Below are 22,192 nucleotides of genomic sequence, written 5' to 3' on the forward strand. Positions count from 1 at the left end.
CTCCTGCTGTCCAATCTCCTGCAGGTGTTTCCCTCCTGCCACACAAGCAATGTGTGGCAAATCCTACTTCCCAATCCCCTCCAGGTGTTTCCCTCCTGCCACCCTAGCAATGTGTGCTAACTCCTGCTGTCCAATCTCCTGCAGGTGTTTCCCTCCTGCCACCCTAGCAATGTGTGGCAACTCCTGCTTCCCAATCTCATCCAGGTGTTTCCCTCCTGCCACCCTAGCAATGTGTGGCAACTCCTGCTTCCCAATCTTATCCAGGTGTTTCCCTCCTGCCACCCTAGCAATGTGAGGCAACTCCTGCTTCCCAATCTCCTCCAGGTGTTTCCCTCCTGCCACCCTAGCAATGTGTGCTAACTCCTGCTTCCCAATCTCCTCCAGATGTTTCCCTCCTGCCACCCTAGTAATGTTTCCCAACTCCTGCTTTCCAGTCTCATCCAGGTGTTTCCCTCCTGCCGCCCTAGCAATGTGTGGCAATTCCTGCTTCCCAATCTCATCCAGGTGTTTCCCTCCTGCCACCCTAGCAATGTGTGGCAACTCCTGCTTCCCAATCTCCTCCAGGTGTTTCCCTCCTGCCACCCTAGCAATGTGTGCTAACTCCTGCTGTCCAATCTCCTGCAGGTGTTTCCCTACTGCCACCCTAGTAATATGTGGCAACTCCTGCTTCCCAATCTCATCTAGGTGTTTCCCTCCTGCCACCCTAGCAATGTTTGGCAACTCCTGCTTCCCAATCTCCTGCAGGTGTTTCCCTCCTGCCACCCTAGCAATGTGTGGCAACGCCTGCTTCCCAATCTCATCCAGGTGTTTCCCTCCTGCCACCCTAGCAATGTGTGCTAACTCCTGCTTCCCAATCTCCTCCAGGTGTTTCCCTCCTGCCACACTAGCAATGTTTCCCAACTCCTGCTTTCCAGTCTCATCCAGGTGTTTCCCTCCTGCCACCCTAGCAATGTGTGGCAACTCATGCTTTCCAATCTCCTGCAGGTGTTTCCCTCCTGCCACCCTAGCAATGTGTGGCAACTCCTGCTTCCCAATCTCCTCCAGGTGTTTCCCTCCTGCCACCCTAGCAATGTGTGCTAACTCCTGCTGTCCAATCTCCTGCAGGTGTTTTCCTCCTGCCACCCTAGCAATGTGTGGCAACTCCTGCTTCCCAATCTCATCCAGGTGTTTCCCTCCTGCCACGCTAGCAATGTGTGGCAACTCCTGCTTCCCAAACTTATCCAGGTGTTTGCCTCCTGCCACCCTAGCAATGTGAGGCAACTCCTGCTTCCCAATCTCCTCCAGGTGTTTCCCTCCTGCCACCCTAGCAATGTGTGCTAACTCCTGCTTCCCAATCTCCTCCAGATATTTCCCTCCTGCCACCCTAGTAATGTTTCCCAACTCCTGCTTTCCAGTCTCATCCAGGTGTTTCCCTCCTGCCGCCCTAGCAATGTGTGGCAATTCCTGCTTCCCAATCTCATCCAGGTGTTTCCCTCCTGCCACCCTAGCAATGTGTGGCAACTCCTGCTTCCCAATCTCCTCCAGGTGTTTCCCTCCTGCCACCCTAGCAATGTGTGCTAACTCCTGCTGTCCAATCTCCTGCAGGTGTTTCCCTACTGCCACCCTAGCAATATGTGGCAACTCCTGCTTCCCAATCTCATCTAGGTGTTTCCCTCCTGCCACCCTAGCAATGTGTGGCAACTCCTGCTTCCCAATCTCCTGCAGGTGTTTCCCTCCTGCCACCCTAGCAATGTGTGGCAACGCCTGCTTCCCAATCTCATCCAGGTGTTTCCCTCCTGCCACCCTAGCAATGTGTGCTAACTCCTGCTTCCCAATCTCCTCCAGGTGTTTCCCTCCTGCCACCCTAGCAATGTTTCCCAACTCCTGCTTTCCAGTCTCATCCAGGTGTTTCCCTCCTGCCACCCTAGCAATGTGTGGCAACTCATGCTTTCCAATCTCCTGCAGGTGTTTCCCTCCTGCCACCCTAGCAATGTGTGGCAACTCCTGCTTCCCAATCTCCTCCAGGTGTTTCCCTCCTGCCACCCTAGCAATGTGTGCTAACTCCTGCTGTCCAATCTCCTGCAGGTGTTTCCCTCCTGCCACCCTAGCAATGTGTGGCAACTCCTGCTTCCCAATCTCCTCCAGGTGTTTCCCTCCTGCTACCCTAGCAATGTGTCGCCACTCCTGCTGTCCAATCTCCTCCAGGTGTTTCCCTCCTGCCACCCTAGCAATGTGTGGCAACTCCTGCTTCACAATCTCATCCAGGTGTTTCCCTACTGCCACCCTAGCAATGTGTGGCAACTCCTGCTTCCCAATCTCCTCCAGGTGTTTCCCTCCTGCCACCCTAGCAATGTGTGGCAACTCCTGCTTCCCAATCTCCTCCAGGTGCTTCCCTCCTGCCACCCTAGCAATGTGTGGCAACTCCTGCTTCCCAATCTCCTCCAGGTGCTTCCCTCCTTCCACCCTAGCAATGTGTGGCAACTCCTGCTTCCCAATCTCCTCCAGGTGTTTCCCTCCTGCCACCCTAGCAATGTGTGCTAACTCCTGCTTCCCAATCTCCTCCAGGTGTTTCCCTCCTGCCACCCTAGCAATGTGTGCCAACTCCTGCTTTCCAGTGTCCTCCAGGTGTTTCCCTCCTGCCACCCTAGCAATGTGTGCCAACTCCTGCTTTCCAGTCTCATCCAGGTGTTTCCCTCCTGCCACCCTAGCAATGTGTGCCAACTGCTGCTTTCCAGTCTCATCTAGGTGTTTCCCTCCTGCCACCTCTGAATGTTATCCTCCTGCTGCGATTTCATGTTGTTTCGTTGACAACCATTTGAAAATGGTAAATTGGTCCACCTAAATTCAGCTGTATAATTGTGTCTTTTTTCTTTTAATGGTGTCCTCAGTACACCCCACTTCCTTACCCCCTTCTCCCACCCCTTCACAACCCCACTATATATTACGAAACGCTAATATAAGGATGAGTAAAAATACCACTTTCAAGTTTATGCCAACAAAACTACCTGATACTCCTCCTGCCACCCCCTGATCTTATCCTCCTGCCACCCGCTGATCCTCCTGCCACCACCTGATCTTCTCCTCCTGCCACCACCGATCTTCTCCTGCCACCTCCTGATCTTTTCTTTCTGCCACCTCCTGGTCTTATCCTCCTGCCACCCGCTGATCTTTCCTCCTGCCATCACCTGATCTTCTCCTCCTGCCACCTTCTGATCTTCTCCTGCCACCTCCTGATCTTATCCTTCTGCCACCACTGATCTTATCCTCCTGCCACCTTCTGATATCCGCCTGCCACCTCCTGCTCGTATCCTCCTGCTACCCCCAATCTTTTCCTCCTGCCATCCCCTGATCCTTTCCTCCTGCCATCTCCTGATCTTCTGTCACCGGCTGATATTTTCTTTCTGTCACCCCCTGATCTTATCCTCCTGCCACCCGCTGATCTTTCCTCCTGCCACCACCTGATCTTCTCCTCCTGCCACCTTCTGATCTTCTCCTGCCACCTCCTGATCTTTTCTTTCTGCCGCCCCCTGATCTTATCCTCCTCCCACCCCCTGATCTTATCCTCCTGCCGCCCCCTGATCTTATCCTCCTGCCACCCGCTGATCCTCCTGCCACCACCTGATCTTCTCCTCCTGCCACCACCGATCTTCTCCTGCCACCTCCTGATCTTTTCTTTCTGCCGCCCCCTGATCTTATCCTCCTGCCACCCGCTGATCTTTCCTCCTGCCATCACCTGATCTTCTCCTGCCACCTCCTGATCTTATCCTTCTGCCACCACTGATCTTATCCTCCTGCCACCTTCTGATATCCGCCTGCCACCTCCTGCTCGTATCCTCCTGCTACCCCCAATCTTTTCCTCCTGCTACCCCCAATCTTTTCCTCCTGCCACCCCCTGATCCTTTCCTCCTGCCATCTCCTGATCTTCTGTCACCGGCTGATATTTTCTTTCTGTCACCCCCTGATCTTTTCCTCCTGCCACCTCCTGCTACCTCCTGATCTTCTCCTGCCACCTCCTGATCTTCTCCTGCCACCTCCTGAACTCTTCCTTCTACCGCCTTCTCATATTCCTCACCAGCTACCTCCTGATGTTTCTTCTTCCTACCGTCTTTCCACTCTCTCTCACCAACCTCCTTTGAATTGTCAACTCACTCCAAACTCCGACCACAACCTTCTTCAAACACCCATGCAACTGATTCTCTCATTGGGCCCTACATCCATCCCCTTGCTCCCTCCTCCTGGGCCGAGCTTTGAGAAAAGTTCTGCACCTCTGTGAGAAGAGTAATGTTGGATTGTGATTTGAGTGCTCGGATTGCTGTTTACGGTTCAGGTGTGCAGGAGCTCTGCGTGGGATGTCCGGTCTGTATGCAGACCGAGGCCCCAGAAGCCGGGCCGCCACCTTAGAATGCTAGTTTTCCTTTTGGTGCATCTCGGCACATAGTGCTCCGAGAGCAGAGTCCTGGCTCTCCCATATCTCTTGCCGCAACCTGTCCCCTTGTAGTTGTTTGGTCGAGCATTTGTTTTCAATGCCAATTTGCCACAGTCGCAGCGTGTCTGTGTTTAGTGCATGCACAATAAATCAGCTAGTACGTGAAAAGATGAGTTCTTCACATAAGACACTAAGTGATCAAGCTGGGGTAAGTAGCTTCTTTACTTGAGATCCAGGTAAACGTGATTGCAGGTATCAGGTATCAGGTAAGTACATTTGGTAAGAGGCATACAGAGACATCCAACGGCACCCTCTCGGTCAAGCAGCTCTCTTTCAACTGACGCTCAAGGGGAAACTCAAACACAAACACTGACTCAACATCCCAGAGGCAGGCATTCCACAGGCATTCCAAAGCACACAAGCTCCCAGCACCGGGACAGGAGAGGAAGCAAGGCATAACAGTACTCTGACACCTGTGGTCTCTGTGCACAATGCCTCCATCCAAGCATTCTTACTTAGATGGCCAGACCCTCCTCATAATCCCTTCATACCCATTATCGACTGGTTCAGACGGGACCTGGTATGGCTGGTCGCCTCCTTCGATCTGCAGAAAATAAGGCTGAGAACTGTCTCACAGATGTTAGATGAGAAAAGTGATCAGTAGTTTGGCTCGTGAAGTCCCTGGCGGGTGTAGTGGCCACCGGTTATCCCACAGGGAGTGTGGCGACCTGCTGTGTGTGACATCATGTGTGCGGCTGAGGGTTCGTGTCTCCCTTGAGACCAGTTGTGTTATGATGATGCTGTGGCTAGAATGCAGTGACGTGAATAAGAGATGTGACGTCACCCAGGGTCAAGTAGTAGATGGGCAAAGGTCAAGATGCGGCAGCTCTGCAGTAGGACCTGTGGAACCAGCACTTTTCTCACCAGCCTGGGCTGAAGGACAGTGTATGTTCTATTTGTATTGTGAACATGCTATTGACACAGAGGGCAGGCACAGGATCCAAGAGTCAATGTTGGGTCTGCGTTATTGTCGACTGGCATGCCAGAAACATAGACGGTAAGTACATAACATAAGGTGAGACGAAAGGGGGTCAACCACTGGTCCATCCACACCCAGCTGGCATCCAGATCCAACTGTAACCAAGCAGACACCCCCTTACCCCACTTACAGGAGTTCCAAGACAAGGTTCCACACTGACATCACAAGCTCTGCATGCATGAGCCGCAGACTAAACACACACACCCCTAATTCTGGATCATTTGACCTTGGAAGGGATTACTCTAGCGGCCCTTCTGCATGAGTGCTTCTACGTGGAGTATGACATAATATGATATTTTATTTATATCGCGCTCATACACAGGTGTTTCAGAGTATGCCTTAACCAGAACCTCATTATGTGGTGTGGCCAAAAACTGAGTTACCACTGCTTTATCTGCGCGTTACCACACCACCCAGGTATGGGTTTGGAGGTAAGGCGGAGGAAAAACTCCAGCAGAATGCTGGAGGTAATTCCTCTGCTTTACAGCCAAAAAAAGCCAAATCACTGATTTACCTTCCGGTGGAATTATCTTCAGTGGTAACTCTTCCGAAATCAGCATGGAGTCCTATGAACTCCAATAAATGGGGACTAATACCACCTACCACGGCTCATAATATAGTGGTAATTCCGCCGGACCAAGCAGTGGTAACGGTAAATCTGTTTGGTGGTATCTTCAACATCGAGTGAGGCCCAAACTGTAAACTGTAAATAAACGTACCTAAAGACATATATTGGGCCCAGTGTCATATGTCAGCATCAGGAGCAGGGCCCTTCAGCTTCCCTTGGTACTACATTGTTAAGGCTTCCAGGGGCAAAAGGTATGCCATCCCTTGCCAGTTAGTATCGGTTATGACACTGAGGGTGACGAGTTGAATTGTTGAGAGTTTGATAATGCGTGTGGTGGACGAGCATGGCAGCCTTAAATCAAATGCGGCTCTGATACAAGGTGACCCATTATGAGGACCTCTGCATGCTCTGAAGTTGGCATCGCATGGCGAGTTAAATATCTGACTCTGACATTCAATCACACCTCCGCCATCTTGTGCAAATCACAAGGGCTCCCCATCCCGGAGAGGACCTGGTTTAAAAATGCGTGCCACGCTTACAAAGCAACCATCACTGGTACGCCGGCCTATGTAAGGACATGTGCAAGCTTGAAGTCCACGGGTGCAGGAATGTGTCTCCTTCTCCCACGTTAATAGCGACTATTGTGGGAGCAACAAACATTTCTGCTATTCTGACTTACACTAGATCTGCCTTCTGCTACGTCTATGGCCTATAAGTTCCAGACTGAAGTCTTTCTTATATGTTAACATAAAAGAAAGACTGCCATATGATATCTGTGTGCAAAGATATAGCACAAGGTAATTCTCCGCCACCCTCTACAATGTTTACACAAAGCTTCTCTTCAATCACCTGGACTCACTGGGCATCACATATGCAAACTATTTGGATGATATACAAATACTCATCCCTCTTTCTGGCGACCACCAACAAGACACTGTCAAACTTAACACTATTTATGAAATTATCCAAGTCTGCGTGGCCTCCCACCTACTCTGTCAAAATGAACACAGAACTGAAACCCTGCGCGTCGGGAACCAAGCCCAACTTGCCAAACCTGGTCCAGCCTACTGCACATTCACAATCGATGGCCTAACAATTACAGTCTCACCTACAGTAAAAACATTGGGCTTCCACCTTGACGTCACCCTTAACATGACAGGCCATGTCAATGCCTTTGCCTCGTCTTCAGCTCACACCATCAAACTCATAAACACCAGTAAGCTGTTCTGCCCCATTGATAACCACCTCACAATTGCCTATCTATCTATTATCGGTTCAAAACTAGACTACTGCAACGCACTCTTGGCTGTCACTACGGAAAGGAACCTCAAAAGCTGCAAATCAACCATAATAAAGCCCTCCGAGCTGTGCTAGGCCTCTCTTAACGCAATCACATCACAGATGCAATACGAATGGCTCCCCATCAGGGAACGGATCCAATTTAAAGTTCGTACTATCACTCACTGCAGCCTCTCTAACACAGCCCCGTCATACCTCTCACAAAGACTCATAAAGCTACTCCCACCAGCAGACCACCACACTCTACCTACAGCCACTGCCTCATCATTCCCAGGTTCAAACGCAATAGAGCCCGAGGCTCTACCTTCCCAGTTACTGCCCCCAAGCTCTGGAACTCGCTTCCTCTCCCTCTGCGGGTCAAACCTTCCTACAGTGTCTTCAGGAAACAATTAAAGACATGGCTTTTCAACTAACATGTCTCAGGAAGATAGCTCAGGGGCAATGTGCTCGCCTTAGAAACAATACGACACAGAGCACCACAGATTCCATCCCCGGATCCGCGCTTAGAAACCTCTGGGTATTAAGCACGTTATAAATAACCTATCATATCATAACTGGGAAACCCATCTACTGATATTCACCTACCATCTATCTTGTTTTTCTGCAACAAGTGCCCAGATGCCCTTAGGTTAAGCGTGCTTCTACATATGTAACAAATAAAATAAAAAATAAATATATATAAAACAAATAACATAGAAGAAAGACTACAGTCTGCACCACAGAGTTCCTATAAAGAACTAGAGCGCCAACATTCCATAATTGACAGAGCAAAAAGTAAGGAAACAGTTTTCCGTTCATTTAGCAGCCATGATTGTTATGCTGGTGAAAAAGCTGCCAAAGGAAACAATGGAAAGCGACGTGTTCTTTCCACCAGCATGGCGCCCAGGGCTGACACAGCTTCTGCTGGAATGTTGTCCCTCTAGTTCTTTATTAGAAATCTGTGGCCTGCCCTGTGAATCTCTTACCATCCACGAGTGTGTCTCAGCCATTGATGCTCAATTCAGAGGAAACAGAGATATCGATGATGGCGGCCGTGAAGAGCTTTGGGATTCTTGGTTTTGCCCTTTACCAACTGGATAAAGCACATGGGTTTGTAAAATTGGTCATACAATGTCCCTTAACCCACAGCTTAATGCAATGACCATCACCTGCTCCATCATTATCCGCTGCGTAATGGACTCTGCCATACAATCATTGGAATGAAAGCGGGAATTATGAGTATCTGCACAGAGATCCATGCAACTTCTTGAACATCTGTGTATGAATCTGTTTCATAACTTATTTTTTTCTGTTAACATTGAAATATATTGGCATCTTTATTCCACTGCAGCCTATATAGTGTATTTTGGGAGATGGACAAAGCTCCTCATTAAGAGTTTGGCACGGCATTATGACAACCTGATTTGCGCCACTTTTATTTGATCACTAAACGTAGAGTTTCAGTGCTGAAAATCATGACCACCACTTGTGTAAGTCTTGAGGATATTTCCATCACACAAAACTATTATTATTTATTTATTTATTTATTGTTTTCCTCAGTACAAATGTACTTTTAACACATTACATAGAAATATACATAACCAACAAAATTCATAATCAGTTCATACAATCATGTAATCCAATGCCAAATTCCCAATTCATTCATCATAAAACGATATTATCCAGAGAAACAAGGACTTAAAAAGGTACTTCAGCGTTCTTTAAAAATTCTAAAACATGAATGCACAAACTCAATTCATTACAATTTAAAATTCTCCTCCACACGTCTTCTTCAGTAATAAACCTTCTCCCAGCAAGAGCTTGAGTCCTAAAATTGATCAAATTAGGGCACTCAACACATAAGTGCTTCAAAGTCTCAATCTCAATTTTACAGTGGCGGCATAGTCTTTGATCTTGCGGAATATTGAGAAGCCTGCCCACTGTTTCATTGGTTAGTACCAGATTCAACCTGATTCTTAATAATTGAGTCCTGAAGCTTCTCGATGGATGTTTTTTCAGGTAGGGAGCAAGCACATTAAAACACTTACAAGACCATACAAAATGGTGCCCAAAACATTTAGCGTCCTTAATCGTGGATCTCACGCTTGACCAGATGTACCTGTTCCATGCTAACTTAGCCACTTTGGGTGTAAGACCCAGTTGATCAAGTGAGATTCCTGCACTTAAAAGCACAGATTCACAGTTTAGGACCCAATCATTAAGCACTCTGCAACCACCCTGTGACTTTACCAAGTTTAGTTCCTCAAGCACCGAAGCTGTCGGAGGGTTCATCATATTTGTAAACAGCTGGAGCTTAGCCCAATCCACCATAGTGTGGATAGGAAGCTGTCCCAGTTCAAACAAAATCCCTGCAAGAGAGACAGACTGAGGGAGTTGCAAGAGACCTCTCCAGAGGACACCCTCCAATTTTGACCAATCTACAAACTGACTCCTGGTTTGGGCACCATAAATTAGTTTTGGAACCAGTTGCTGCTTGTATAACTTCTAAGCAGGTAGGAAGGAATATCTACCAAACTTACCATCAAACACTCGCAGTTTTACCAATGCCCCAAGGAACCTAGCCTTCATGTCTTCTTGAAATTCTGGTCCTGTGACCTTATCATAGACTGTGAGGCCTAAATAAACAAATGTGTTCACTACCTCCAACCTTCCATTTTCAAGAGACCAGGGTAGAGTTTTACAACTTTTTCCCCCCCCTTTTAGAATAAGTATCTTTGATTTAGTTGAGTTTAGTCATAGGTCTAAACTCCTCAGGAATCCCTCTACGGCTGTTAAAGCTCTCTGCAAACCAATAGCTGTCAAATCACAAAGGACAATATCGTCCGCATAGAGCAAATACTGGATTACCAGGGTGCCCAGCCTAGGAGGAAAAGTATGACATTGTCCAAAGCACCCTCCCAAGCCCAGCAGATGGAAACAAAACAAGAACGCAGCCAACACACACCCCTGTCTTAAGCCCCTGTTAGTATAAATCCATGGGGGATAATTACCAAAGGCATCCAGCCGAACCCTAATCTTTGTATCCATGTGCAGGGCCTCCAGGACACCCAGCAAAGCAGCAGGGCACCCTTGCTCATGCAATGTTTTGCATAAAAGGGATCTATTCACCAGATCAAAAGCTTTGCTAATGTCTAGGAAAGCAATAAAGACAGGCCGGGATTGAATGTTAGCTTGATGTGCTAATAAGTCCAGGACAAACCAATTTGTGGCTGTGCTCAGGCCCTGACAAAAACCTGACTGAAAGACGTCCAAGGCCTTAGATTCACTCGCCCGTTTTTGCAAGACTTTCAACAACATTTTTGCAAAAATCTTATTTGAAGCGTTCAGGAGGGATATTGGTCTGTAATACAATGGTAAGGACCTATCTCCTCCCTTGAATAATCACTATTATTATTATTATTATTATCACTACTATTATTGTAGCTGCAGACCAAGCCCTAGGGAAACTATTACTTGCAAGGATGCTGGTAAATAGGTCTGAGAGCACCGGTGCCCAGACCGACATATTGACACAAATCTATTACTGCAGGCGGTAAATACCACACGTGGTAATTAACATATGCAGTAATTACCAATCTATATGGAGTCCAATGCGACATCAAAATGGGAAATGGGAAATATGTGAAGCGTCCCTGAGGATTCTGAATCATGTGACTCCTACCGCTGACCTCTTCATCAGGCCCATAGTATCTGGAGAGAAGATCGCTGGCTGTGGCGCGCGTGGTGGTACGCTAAGGGCAGAGTGCTGCTAGTGACAGTCTTCCATGTCATAAAGCCATGGATTTGATCTAAGGGTGAGACTATCGAAGTACAAGTCAATATAGTGACGTCTGAGTGCCAAACTTGGCCATCAATTTTGATCAGGAAAGAGCATATTAAACAGAAGTACAAGGATTGGTATTGATATGATATGATATGATATGATAGTTTATTTATATAGCGCCTATACAAAGTGTGTTTCAAAGCGCTTCAAGGCAAGGGAGGGAACAAGGAAAAATACAATGACATTCTTACAGGCCATGAACAATAATAATGTGAAATTAACGTACTCGGCCTGGCGACATTTCAGATAGTGCAAGAGCTAAAACACAGATAGGAAATGAGGGGGTTGGAGGGAAATGGGAACAGACAGGCGGCTACTGTACTAGGCCTGACGAAATTTCTGGTTGAGCCGCAGATTTCCAAGAGGTGAGGGAGGGGGGAGAAGAAAGGAGGGGGGGGAACAAAACAAGCAACTATCGTACTAGGCCTGATGACATTTCAAGGGGGTGCAGGGGACAGACACTTGATTATAAATCAAGGTTTTTGGACATAGGCCTGGTGGGCACAAAGGCGAGGTATCTTGACCTGAAACAATCCTTTGGTCAATGAAAGTATTTAACCCTTATTGAAGATAAGGAGGCACAAACCCTGTTTGTGAAAGCTAGACTGGGGATACGTCCACGCGCAGGGGTTACAAGCTCCTGGGGCAGAGGAGACACGTCAGTGTGTAAAATCTGTTAGAAAGGGGCTGAATATTTAAAACATGTCTTGTTTTCCTGCCCCCTGTAAAGGAATCGGCGGCATAACTGGCTTCTCCCAATTTAGGAAACACATTGCATAAAGAGTACTGTAGTGGTATTAAAACTCTTCTTATGCAAACAAAGTAAAACAGAGCTTCCGGCCGCAATCACAATTTTTGAAGAGAGCCTGGCGCTTTAGAAGGAAATATATATCGTTTAATAGGCTTGTCTTGCTGGTTGTTTCTATATCGAGTTGCAACGCCACATGGAGGTCATTGGACTACTTCACAAGAAACAATCTGGTATCCGTAGTAATTACAGATCCGAGAGTGCTCTCCGGGATTTATAAACTGAGATGCCAACCGCTCTAGAGAGGAGTGGCATGGGGCTGCTGATTCTTCTTGATTTATCAGCAGCCTTTGATCTGCTGGACCGCGAACGGCTATTGAATACTTTAGCGTGTACTGGTCATTGTTCTGAGAATGTGATCAAGTGGATGAACTCCTTTCTTTGCGATCAGAGATCTACAGTTTGTTGGGGAGAGGCCTCATCCGACCCAGTTCAGACCCCTGTGGGGTCCCACAGAGAGCCTGCTTGTCCCTGTCGCTGTTTAACATTTATATAGATGCCTCTGGGTTTTGCGCGCTTTATAAAATGTTAAAATAAATAAATAAATATAAAGCCCTTGTGTGTGGAAATAGAGAAACTCGGCCTGCAGATCACAAATTATGCCGATGATGTTCAGTTTATTATGGAACTTAGTGGTAACTATGAAGAAGATCAGGAGAACTTGAGTAAAGTTTACAAGATCATTAAAGACTGGATGACTGTGAACTGGTTATGTTTAAATCCATCCAAAATGAAACTAATGGTTTATGGGTGGAAACATGCAAGGGAAATGTTGAGCTCTGCTTATAAGAGCTTCTGTATTGATGGAGGCTGTATCTCCGTGGTGGACAATGTAAACAACACTTGGTATTTACACGGAGGCGTTGCTTAATGCTGACGACCATGTAAACTACGTAGTAAAAAAGGCTCATTATTATTTGAGGGTTCTGAGGCAGATCAGTCCTTTGGTCACCCAAAAGAGCTGTGAGAAGTTATTTCGAGCGATTATCTTACCTAGACTCGATAATTGTAACTCCCTGTTTGGTGGGGCAAGTGGGGAGTGTTTGGGTAAGTTACAAAGGATCCACAATGACGCGGTTCGAGTGGTTTGTACCATTGCAACGAGGGAACCGGTGTCAGTGGCTTGCAATGAGTGTTACTGGCTCCCTGTTATTGCAAGAGTACAATTTAATATACTCATACAAATGCCTTCTTGGAAATGCTCCGCCCTACTTGGAGGACAGATTGGAGATGTATAAACCCGGTCGTAACTTACAGTCTTCTGAAGCACTCTCTCTTACCGTTCCTCTGTTTAAGAGGGTCAGGCTGAATGGTCGTTCCTTCCCTGTTCTGATTGCACGAGCATGGAACACACTACCCATAGAACTGCAAAATAAAAAGGATATCTTTGTCTTCAGAAAAGGCTTTAAACGACTTTATTTTCCTAGATATACTTAAATTCCGTCTTTCCACTGTTAGTCTGTTGTCTCTGTGTCGTATTGTTTGTATCAGAGCCCTGATGCCTATGGAATTTGACACCCAATAAATAGACATAACGTAACATAATATCGACTGTTTTTACTTATTTATATCAACGTTACTTTGTAATTTGTATGACCCTGGTCTGTTACTGGTCGTTTCCTTGCCAATTTTAGCTTGTAATATTGTGTGTTTTTATTTTTAACTTTGTTTCTTGTTGGTTTTTTTGTCTACTTAATACGACTATAGGGACACGTCAGAGCGGTACGACTTGTATAGCAGGATTAGGAGTTCTGACTTCTAAAGCCACCATGTCTACAGTTTGCACGCGGAGAGTCAGATGTTCCAAAGGTCCAGACACCTGCCAAGTGTGCAGGGTGAGTGGTACTTACCAGGAGGTGCACATGGCACTCATGTCCGACTTTATTAATATTACTATACTTATAATAATTATTATTATTATTATTGGGGTATATACCAATTAATTATTTATGTATGTATTTGTAGAGCGCACCTAACCCAAAGGTATCTGGGCGCATTCTTAGGAAACAGTTGGTTGCAATAAAGAGAGACATTACATTACATTCTCGAGTACAAAATGATATGCAGATGAATGAGACATTACAGTACAATGGGGTGGAACAGAGATACATAGTAAGATAGGTATTACATGGGAGTACAGCTGCCATTGTGGGCAAAGGAATGTAAAGGAATTACTGCTCCTGTACAAAGAGCCACGTTTTCAGATTTTTCCTAAATGTCCAGTTTGACGGTTCCGCTCTTAATGTCAGGGGCTTGGATTTCCAGAGTTTCACAGCTTTTACTGGGAAACTGTTACTTCCTGCTTTTTGTCGTTTCAATCTGGGTATGTTGGTTTGTTTGTTCATTTAATATAGCGCAGGCCGAGACCCTCAGGTAGCTGGGCGCAATCAGTACAAGGATACTTAAAGGCTTACTTACAGAGCATACAAAATACATAGGAGACTTAGTTGCATAGGTGGGTAGGTATATACAATGTGTAATAAGCAGTTATAAACAGTGATAGCTAGAATGCAACCATAGGTTAGCAGTGACCAAGTGGTCCCAATAGAAAAAACAAAATACAGGCAAGGGGTGCCAGAGAGTATAACCAAAATACAGGCAAGGGGTGCCCGAGAGTATACAACTGGCCGTGGTTAGCATAACAATTCTAGGGGGTCATTCAAGAGTGGGTAGGGCGAGGGGTCAGATGGTTGGAGGGGGTTAGCAGGTCAGAAGGGCGGTCAGGTTAGACGTCATTAGTCCGTAGCCAGGTTAGATGTTTACGTCTAAATGTGGAGTAAGGTTGGTCAATTCTGAGATCTAGGGGGAGTCCATTCCAGGATTGAGCGCCTAAAACCGCAAAGCTAGATCCACCGGCTGTGATCCGTTTGTATCTAGGAACCTCTAGGGTGTAGGAATTTGACATTATCATGGGTGGGTCACGCGTTCTCTTGTTTACTCTTTCAACAAGGTTGGGAGGCGCTATATTATTAAGACATTAGGACATGAGAGAGAAGGTTTTAAGGGAAATTCTGGTCTTGATTTTAAGCCAATGGGCATTTCTTCTGAATTAGGAGGTGTGCATGTGTGGACTGGATAGGTCTGTTAGTTAGATGTTTTGTGAATTTGTTAGTTAGATATTTTGGAGCTCCGTTCGAGGGGCACTTGTGTGTTAGTGATAATGTTTTGAAGATGTTCCTATCCTGCACCGGGCGCCAATGAGCATTGCGTCTTACGGTTGTTATGTGGTTAGACTTCGGAATGTTAAGAGCCACTCTCAAGGCATTGAGCACACACTTACCTTTGGGAAGCACCGGAGCGTTTTACAAACATAGAGGGAAGGCCACAGTAAGAGAAACCGATCAAAAGGGGTCAATACAAGAGAGTGGGTGGGGCTTGGCAATCTGGAAACACAATGTCCACAAGGAACCAGGGGAGGAAACTGGAGGAGCAGATCGGCCAGTCTCAGGTTAGGAGGGGAGTGGAGGGGATGCAGACAAAAGTGTTAAGGTGGAGCCATTACTTGGGGAGGAGGGTCTTGAGGTCCTCCCTGAAACGTAGAAGAGAGGGGGCAAGTCTGGTGTCGACAGCGAGGAGGTTCCAGAGCCTTGGGATATAGACAGAGAAGGCTTGTCTCCTGGTCCTTTCCATCCTGCACCGGCGGAGTTCCTATCTGCATATGTGAACTCAAGAAAAAAAGGGCTATCTTCCAGCACTTACAGAAGGGCGTTGCTGCATTAATAAAATCAATATTACTGGGTATAAACAAAAATGAATAGCAAATGAGCAGCCAACTTCTTACCTAGGGCAGTCCTGACAGACCCCCCTCCAACACAAATAATTGGATCTTCCCTAAGGAAGGCTGGCTATGGACAGCTCAGGAGGAGGGTGGTAAGTGGTATTTGTGTGAGGAATTCGACCAAAAGCACTCTCCTGGGCTTTATTTTTCAAATTTTTAATTAAGTGGAATGATGGCAGACCAACCTCAGGAAAATGTGTGGGGCTAATCCACACAGATTTTCCTATGCTCACACCATGAAAAATGCATAGACCTGTGGACTCTGGGTGGACACAGCCCGCAGGCACAGTCTGCCCTGTCATATTTAGTTTGAATGTAACAGCAAGGAGTGCACCATGTCATCACCAAAAAGGGGGAGGGCCAACGTTCCCCCTGCCGTGGCCAGCCTGATTCACTAACAAAGTCTCCATAGATCCGCCCTGCTCTTTTGTTAGGTCCTGAGGCTGGTTGCAGCGATTAACATACCAATGGGGATTAAACAGTCCCACATGGCGCATGACTGCAGAGGTTAACAAAGGAGAGCAGAAGCCCAACAACCTTTCATTTGTAACGGTGTCAACCTGAAGCCAGCTCCAGCCCTCAGTATCAATGACAGTGAGCTGTCATGTCTGGGGCTGTGTGTTTAAAGTAGGCAACCCCGCTAAGGGTGGCCCATTAATAAAGTATGAGAATGTGGTTTGCAGGAGCCAGAGAGTCTGATCTTGCTGCAGCTTCAAGGGAGACCTGGCCCTTTAACAGGGACCACATAGAGAGGACCATTAATCAGAGAGACTCTTTGATCAACAGCAGACAGGACGATGGGTGGGACTTAGTGTCACAAGGGAGTGAGCCCAGAGGTCTTTCTGTTGAGAGAATTCCACCATTTTAGTTCTGTGGCACACCTTCACCTTTTACTGTTGCAAAACACTCTGGTTATGACCTAATTCATACAGGAGATTGTTGGTAGGGATCCCAGGATTGGTTTATTAAAGTAGGCTTAGCCTACACCGATCACTGTGGCCTACTTGGCTTTAAAAGAGGGCTGAGTCCCTCTTTTGCAAAACAGAAAGGTGATGGCTGGAAGGTTTTGAATTAATCATAACCACGGGCAAAGCTCTGGGCAACCCTCCAGACCATCATTTTTCAGCCTGCCAAGCCATTACAGAAGGGGAAAAACCATATGCAAATCTGGCTTGGTCCTACCCCATAAGGGGCAGTCCAGCCCAAACTGCTAGGTCACATCCCTTCTGCACGAGACCACAATCATCCCCAGACATGTTTCAGCCTTGTTGGGCATCATCAGTGAGGATTAGCTAGGGTCTCTAGGCCCGGCAGACTTGGGACCCACGTCTGGGCATACCTGTCCCACATTGGTGGCAGTACCAGACTGATTTGCATATGGCTAGACCCCTTTTGCAATGGTGCAGACGGGCTAAAAAACGGTGGTGTGGAAGGTTGCCCAGAGCAATTCCAGTGGTACAGATTAATTCAAAACCTTCCACCCATCACTTTTGTGGTCACAGTGAGTCCCTCTTTTGGCAGATCATCTGAAGACTTCACAAGAAGTAAGAAAGAAGAACTCATCCTTGGACCCTGGCTGAAGGTACACTCTGCCTTACATCTTCTGCCAGTTAAGGAATTCCAGGATATCAAAAGAGGGAAGCAAGAACATCCCCTAAATCTCCCCCAGGGAACAGAGGGAGAAAAAGAGAAAAGAACTCAGAGAACCCTCAGCCGCTCCAGTACTGGCACCCAGCCAACCCACACTTTGCCCTGCTAGGCTCTGCAGCAGGCTTCCTGGATAGGAAGGACCAGAAGGTCTCTGAACCTCAACCAAGGACAAGGCAGCTCCCTGCAACACACTCCTCCGCTTTGGGCCATCTGCCTTAAAGGATAACGCAAGTTCATTGAAGAAGCTGGGGGAAGTGCCTCGACAAGCGTCTACTGCCATCCACCTTAAAGGGCATTTTCGAGCCAATCGAGTTCCTCCATCCGCAACCACCTGTAATGCAGATCGTTGTAAAATTGCAGTCACAGTAAGAAACATGAGACACCTCGACCAGTGCTTCAGAACCACCAATCAGCACTGAGACAGTGATCTCTGAACCCTAGCCGCTGTGCAGGCCAGCCTACAGCCATTCATCCAGCTTTGCTCGCTGAACCGTCTTCCCGCCTTACACCAGCAGCCGACTCCCATCTCAAACGCTGCCACAGAAGCCTGCAAAGCACCCTGAAGCCAACTCAACCCTGTCAAGCACCAAGAACACCTACAGCACAAGGTACATTGTGGTTCTGTCCCCCTTTTCCTACTCCGAAGGCCCCTAGTGAAATGTTACGACCTATTGCTCCCTTTGTGCTGAAAGCGAGTATCCTTGAACTATTGTGATTAATTACTTTCCCGACAACTCTCCTGTCGGTATCCAGAGTGAAGTCCTTTTCCTTCTTGAAAATGCCTGTCCTCTGCATTTCTTTACAGTTTGGGTTGTATTTTGTAGTGTGCTTGAACTGTCTGTTGCGATAATAATAAAGGAGATCTTTTATTCAACCTTGACTGGAGAGTCCCTTTTATCATTGGATAATAATTGGACTTTCACTATGTTGCAACGAGCTAACGATACACGGTCTTTCGGAGATAAGACTGCCGTTCTATCCACGTTTCCAATAGTGTACAAGGGGATTGTAATTTTCTTATTATTCCAATCTGTTTGGATCCCTTCTGGTGTACTAGAGATGTGGGCCTGATTGACGGTTTAGAAACCCATATTCACCCCTGGACCACTGGTGCCTCATAAATTGATTCGTCACAGGGGGTTCGGATGAGCTGACATTTTGGGAGTAAGGCCAGGAAATTGTCATTTTTTTAACTAAACGTATAAAATATGGGTAGGACCCTTTAAATGAGGTTCACTTGAGAATTCCGACATGTAGTGGTCTGGGGGGAGGTAGGGTGGAAATAAGCTTGGTGTGGTGAGAAAGAGTGCGGGTTGAGGGGGATGCAAGGCCAAGGATGATGTAGTGTATCCTCTATACCAGTGGTCTGCAACCCGCAGCTCTCCAGATGTTTGAAGTAAATGATGGGCGAAGTAGTTCAAAACGTCTGGCGAGCCAAAAGTTGCAGACCCCAGCTCTATGCTTTAAGTGCCCAGGTGGAGGGGAATTGGGTACTCAGTATTCTAACTTGGCACGTATACATGAGAGCAGGGCTTTTATGAGTGACCTCTAAGGGCCCAATTAACGGTGATATTCAGAGATAATGAGTTATGTGTAACTTAGAACCTTCAGGTCAGTGAATTTGGAAGCAATAATGTGTCACTCAGAAGCACGCTGCATACCGCTAAACATCGCACACAGGCAACAGGGGCACGTGGCAGCTCTGTGAGCACCAATCCGTGGCAGGCTGAGACTGCACTGCCTCAGCCTGAGTCCGGCCTGCTGTGTAAGTGCATCTGTGGCTAGCACTGGCGTGCTAGAGCACTTTATTCACCTTAAACTGGGTGGATAGCTCACGAGTTAAGTGCTCGTCACACATATGGGTTGCGGGTTCATTTTCTTCCAAGGCAGGGACTCAGCCTTTCATCCTTCCATAAACAATACATTTAGGCAGCATAGTAGAGTAACTCATCAAACTGGCCCCTCACTTTGACCAAAAAAAGCTGTCACACACTAGCTTTGTGCTTTTTTTTTGGTTCGGGCATTGTCCTATTGGCCTAAAGGCCAGTCCCAGCCTGGTTCTATATTTAACATAACACACCGGTGACCCACAGGGTACCTCCCTTTCGCATTTGTTCTGTGTGTGGGAAGCTTGCATTGCGGCGGCCCATGATATGCCTGTGCGTGTGTGTGTTTGTGTGTACCTTGCCTACTCGGTAGGATTTGGAATAAGATGGCAGCCTTTGGGTATATGTGGTTGAATTTGGGACAGCATGGCAGCCCCTTGGCCTATTACGCAGTACCTTGCATATGATAAATATATATGGTATAAGGCTTTACGTGATATACGGTGGCAGTAAAAGGCTTTAGGAATAAGAAGTATTAAGACCGGAGTACGGTGGACTACACTGATTATGTGTTTGGTGCCCTGGTGTAGGACGTCTGCATCTCCAGACAGCACACTCATTGAGATGTGGTTGGCCGCTAAACCAACCATTTGTCAGCTTTAGTCACTTCCAGCATTGTGATCAGGGTCAAAGGTCACGTGACATCACTTCCTGTGAGGTCATCGTGGGCAAGCATTCGTGAGATGCCACTTCCCAGACGACATCTGGTGTTGGTTGTAACATCTGCTAAATGTTGGTGAATTTGCATCCCTGTCTGGGATTTTGATAGCAAAACATTGACTGGCCCATGCTTCTAATGTCATCGCTTAGCATAGGGCTGCAATGCCTGCTGTACAAATCACTAATAGAGAAATACTCACAGTATGAGGCGAGTACCTGGGCACATCATGCCAACAGCTGACGAAGGATGGTACTATCTGAGGGCATGATGGCAATAGCTGGTGAAGGATCGTCTGATCTGGGCACATGATTGCAACAGCTGGTAAAGGGTGGTACTATCTGGGTTCATGATGGCAACAGCTGGCAAGTGATGGTATTGCCAGGGTGTATGATGGGAACAGCTGGTGACGTATGATGGTCTTATCTTGGCGTATGATGACAACAACTGGTGAAGGATGGTATTGCCAGGGCGTATGATGGCAATATCTGGTGACGTATGATGGTTTTATCCTGGTGCATGATGACAATAGCTGGTGAAGGATGGTATTGCCAGGGCGTATGATGGGAATAGCTGGTGACGTATGATGGTCTTATCCTGGTGTATGAAGACAACAGCTGGTGAAGGATGGTATTGCCAGGGTGTATGATGGGAACAGCTGGTGACGTATGATGGTCTTATCTTGGCGTATGATGACAACAACTGGTGAAGGATGGTATTGCCAGGGCGTATGATGGGAATAGCTGGTGATGTATGATGGTCTTATCCTGGTGTATGATGACAACAGCTGGTGAAGGATGGTATTGCCAGGGCGTATGATGGGAATAGCTGGTGACGTATGATGGTCTTATCCTGGTGTATGATGACAACAGCTGGTGAAGGATGGTATTGCCAGGGTGTATGATGGGAACAGCTGGTGACGTATGATGGTCTTATCTTGGCGTATGATGACAACAACTGGTGAAGGATGGTATTGCCAGGGCGTATGATGGGAATAGCTGGTGATGTATGATGGTCTTATCCTGGTGTATGATGACAACAGCTGGTGAAGGATGGTATTGCCAGGGCGTATGATGGGAATAGCTGGTGACGTATGATGGTCTTATCCTGGTGTATGATGACAACAGCTGGTGAAGGATGGTATTGCCAGGGTGTATGATGGGAACAGCTGGTGACGTATGATGGTCTTATCTTGGCGTATGATGACAACAACTGGTGAAGGATGGTATTGCCAGGGCGTATGATGGGAATAGCTGGTGACGTATGATGGTCTTATCTTGGCGTATGATGACAACAACTGGTGAAGGATGGTATTGCCAGGGCGTATGATGGGAATAGCTGGTGACGTATGATGGTCTTATCCTGGCGTATGATGACAACAGCTGGTGAAGGATGGTATTGCCAGGGCGTATGATGGGAATAGCTGGTGACGTATGATGGTCTTATCTTGGCATATGATGACAACAGCTGATGAAGGATGGTATTGCCAGGGTGTATGATGGGAATAGCTGGTGATGTATGATGGTCTTATCTTGGCGTATGATGACAACTGGTGAAGGATGGTATTGACAGGGCGTATGATGGGAATAGCTGGTGAAGGACCGTATTGCCAGGGCGTATGATGGAAATAGCTGGTGAAGTGTGATGGTCGTATCTTGGCGTATGATGTGAACAGCTGATGACGTATGGTGGTCTTATCTTGGCGTATGATGACAACAGCTGGTGAAGAATGGTATTGCCAGGGTGTATGATGTAAAAGCTGGTGACCTATGATGGATTGATCTTGGCGTATGATGACAACAGCTGGTGAAGAATGGTATTGCCAGGGCGTATGATGTAACAGCTGGTGACCTATGATGGTCTGATCTTGGCGTATGATGACAACAGCTGGCGACTGATGGTATTGCCAGGGCGTATTATGGGAATAGCTGGTGAGTATGATGGTCTTATCTTGGCGTATGACAACAGCTGGCGAATAATGAATTATCAGGGCATATAATGGCAACAGCTGGCGAAGGATTTGAAAACCTGTGGAGATGTTGTCAGTGGTTGTAAAGCAAATGGGGGGCGGCGGTGCGGGGCCATTGCATGACAGAGCTTTGGCACTCAGTATCTATTAAGCAGCATGAGAAGAACATTGTTTTAAATCATGCTAAATAATTATTTGTTCACGCTATCATAGATGTGACTGATTCCCCTTCTGACGAGGTTCTGAAGTGAACTTCGGGTTACATTCCTAGAAAACAGACTACATGGTGGAGCGGGGTGGGGATCGGGG

General features: G+C 47.0%; 1 protein-coding gene across 3 annotated transcripts in view; it reads left to right on the plus strand.

Annotated features, from left to right (window-relative positions):
• The window catches only part of LOC138566230 (G-protein coupled receptor 22-like), a 1,714,615-nt gene that overhangs the window by 540,157 nt on the left and 1,152,266 nt on the right, over positions 1 to 22,192 (plus strand). The window contains exon 3 of one of the 3 annotated variants that reach the window (XM_069643294.1): positions 13,650 to 13,777. The exons of the other annotated variants lie outside the window; for them this stretch is intronic. The gene's annotated coding sequence lies outside the window, so the exon portion shown is untranslated. The remainder of the gene's footprint in view (positions 1 to 13,649; positions 13,778 to 22,192) is intronic. 3 annotated transcript variants of the gene reach the window in all.

Source organism: Ambystoma mexicanum, chromosome 2p (genome assembly GCF_040938575.1).
Source record: "Ambystoma mexicanum isolate Mex_15411 chromosome 2p, UKY_AmexF1_1, whole genome shotgun sequence".
NCBI classification, from domain to species: domain Eukaryota; kingdom Metazoa; phylum Chordata; class Amphibia; order Caudata; family Ambystomatidae; genus Ambystoma; species Ambystoma mexicanum.